This window comes from Perognathus longimembris, unplaced genomic scaffold, assembly GCF_023159225.1.
Source record: "Perognathus longimembris pacificus isolate PPM17 unplaced genomic scaffold, ASM2315922v1 HiC_scaffold_5931, whole genome shotgun sequence".
Taxonomy (NCBI): Eukaryota; Metazoa; Chordata; class Mammalia; order Rodentia; family Heteromyidae; genus Perognathus; species Perognathus longimembris.
In genome coordinates, this window is record NW_025961413.1 from 213,481 (window position 1) to 217,103 (window position 3,623).

Here is a 3,623-nt window from a genome sequence, read left to right on the forward strand (position 1 = left end):
TTTTTTGTTTTGTTTTTTTTTTTGTTTCTTTTGGCGTTTTGTTTTGTTTTTTAAACAGTTTTGAAAAGTTCTTAAAGGCAAGAGTGAATTTCTGTGGATTTTACTGGTCCCAGCCTTTAGGTTCTTTAAGACACTAACAGGACTGTGTAGAGGCTTTTTCAGCATTACTGTATTGTCTCCATGCCAGATGTGGCAAGATCATTAGAAATGGAGATTACATTTGAAAGCCATTAGACTCCTAGGTGATGCATCTTAAAAAAGAGATTGATCACACTAAAGAGCATATGTGAATCATTTTTCATTTTTCTAATTGTTTAAATCAAATTTTATACCAATGTTTAAATTTAATTGGGTGTTAACTTGAAGTGGTTAAAGATTGTTTGGGGGGGAGTTTGTTGCAATGGTTTTGCTGTAAAAAGTGTTTCAAACTCTGCTGAAGTGTTGGCTGAAAAGTGAGTGCTGGTAACAGTTCACCAATCTGTGGCTGCTCATTCTTGCCTACTTTTTCTCATGGGTAGGCAGAATCAATATAGTGAAAATGGCCATACTGCCCAAAATGTTATACAAATTCAATTCAATCACCGTCAATATCCCAGCTACATTCTTCACTAGAATAGAGAAATCAACCCATAAGTGCATATGGAACAGCAAAAGACCTAGAATAGCCAAAACATTTCTAGGCAAAAGAAGCAGTGCAGGAGGTATCACAATACCATATTTCAAGCTCTATTATCATAACAAAAACAGCCTGGTATTGGTATAAAAACAGAACTGAAGACCAATTGAATAGAATAGAATACCCAGAAATAAAGCCACATTCTTACAATGAGCTGATATTGGACAAAGGAGTTAAAGACATTCAATGGGAAAAACATAACCTCTTCAACTCCTGGTGCTGGGAAAACTGTGCAGCCACATGTAGAAAACTCAAAGTAGACCCTAGCCTATCACCATGCACCAAGATCAACTCAAAATTGATCAAGGACCTCAACATCAGACTGGAATTTCTGAAACTACTGAAGGACAGAGTAGGAAAGATGCCAGAACTTATAGGCACAGGACAGATCTTCCTGAATATAGTCCCAGGGGCATAACAGATAGGGGAGAGCCTCAACAAATGGGACTACTACAAAAACAGTTTCTGCACAGCTAAAGACATAGCCACCAAACTAGAAAGGCAGCCAACCATATGAGAAAACATCTTCACCAACAAAGCAACAGAAAAAGGCCTAATATCCATCATCTACAGAGAACTCTAAAAGCTAACCCCCTCTAAGCCCAGTAAACTAATTATTAAATGGGCAAAGGAGCTAAAGAGAGACTTCACAGGAGAAGAGATAAAAATGGCAAAGAAACATATGAGCAAATGTCCAACATCCCCGGCAATGAAAGAAATGTGAATAAAAACAGCCCTGAGCTACCACCTCACTTCAGTTAGAATGGCCTATACTCTGAACTCAGGCAACCACAAATGCTGGAGGGGATGCAGGGAAAGAGGAACCCTTCTCCAATGTTGGTGGGAGTGCAAATTAGTACAACCACTTTGGAGAACAGTATGGAGGTTCCTAAAAAAGCTCAACATAGACCTTCCCTATGACCCATCCATACCACTCATAGGCATCTATCCTAAACAACACATCTCAGGATATCAAAAAGACATCTGCACATCCATGTTTATCCATGTTTATCGCTGCACAAGTCACAATAGCCAAAATATGCAAACAACCCAGATGCCCCTGTACAGATGAATGGATCTAAAAAATGTGGTACCTATACACAATGGAATACTACATAGCGATTAGAAATGATAAAATATTGGTATTTACAGGGAAATGCTTAGAACTTGAACAAATAATGTTGACTGAGACAAGCCTAGAACACAGAGAACAAAGGGGCATGGTCTCCTTGAAATATGACTGCTAAGGTGGGGGTGGGGGGACATTAGAGACCAAGTGTGTGAAACAATATCTTCTTGTCAAATGGTATTTCCACAGGTTTGGGATAGCGACCTTACATTATGTATCTAAAACCAAACAACTACTAAACAGAAAAAGGTCTAAAATAGACCTCTCGGTGAATCACAGTAGCTCAACAGCTATGTATATATGAGGATATAAGACAAGGATAAGCAAACTCTATTGTTGACATTATGTTTAAAGTTCTAGGTGAATTTCCTTTGGCATATGCCACATGGCTACTGTATATGTTTTTGGTACACTAGGTATTGTATGGGTATTGTATATATCCCTACCTGATCTAGGGAAGGTAAGAAAAACGAGGGTGTAAGATATCACAAGAAATGTTCACACTGCCCCATTATGTAACTCTTCCCCTTTTGCACAACAACTTGTCAATAAAATTTAATAAATAATTAAATAAATAAAAAATTGTAATGAAGGGATTTTTAAATGTTGTTGGGAACCTAAATTCAGAATTAGAGGCATTAAATCCCAGAGTCAAGTTATGTAAGAAATCAGGAGTTTTATTGATCTTTTCAATAGCAAAAGTTAAGGCCAAAACACACTTGTAGATCTTGAAAGTAAACCTGTGTAATGAGCCCAGAAATTTCAAAGTATTTCAAGTCTCATTATTTTGCTGGATTGAATCCTTGCTTCTCTGCCAAGGAATATGTTAAAAAAATTACCCTCAATTGGGATGGAAGATGTTTGTACTGTATTAAGCTTGCATATAAGAGTATATAAGGATATTAAGGTAATTTGCTACGAATGAGATACAGAAACTTACTTGTACCAATAACCAGAGTTTGTTTATTCTTTGCTACCTCAGGCACCACAGCAAAATCCTCTCGTCCATTACAGATGGAATAGGCTTTCATGAGACACCATATATATATATATATATATATATATATATATATATATATATATCACCATATGATTTTTTAATTTTATCATGGTATTGATACAGAGAGGGATTACAGTCACCTGCTTCAGGTAATGAATAATGAGTACAATTCTTTTTAACCATGTCTTCTCTTCTGTGATTCTCTCATTATTTTTCCCTCCTGTCCCCACCCACAAGATATAACAGTTCATTTTCCACATAGTGTCTCGTGAGTAGCATTGTTGTACTTTATCAACCTTCTTTGACTTTTTTTGTAAACTCAATCCCACCCCCATACAACCAAACAAGAATAAAGGAAAAGAAAATGAAAATAACGACAATGACAACTAAAAATGTCTCTTGTCTCCTTTTCTTTGAGTTCATTGCATACAGTATTATTTTATATGATCATCTACACATAGCTATTATTCCATTGTTAAACATTCTTATGCAAATATTCCATTGGCTTCAGTGTGTAATGTCTAGAGTCCTATATAATTACCAGAGAAACCAAACATTCTGTTGTCTTTATCTTGGAGTAACGAGCTCCACCTCTGTGAAAAACTTTTGTATTTTAAGTCAGAGTTTATGTCATGTGGTTATGTGGCAGGTCAGGCTAACCAAAAAATCTTCAATTGAAGAGCATATTTCAGAAGCATACTGTAATTAAAGCAAGATTCTATAGGAAGCTCTGCTCACATACCCAATATATTGAACAGCTCTTCCTGCAATATCAACCAGAACAAGAGCTCAAATATCAGATGAGGGAATCTTACTTT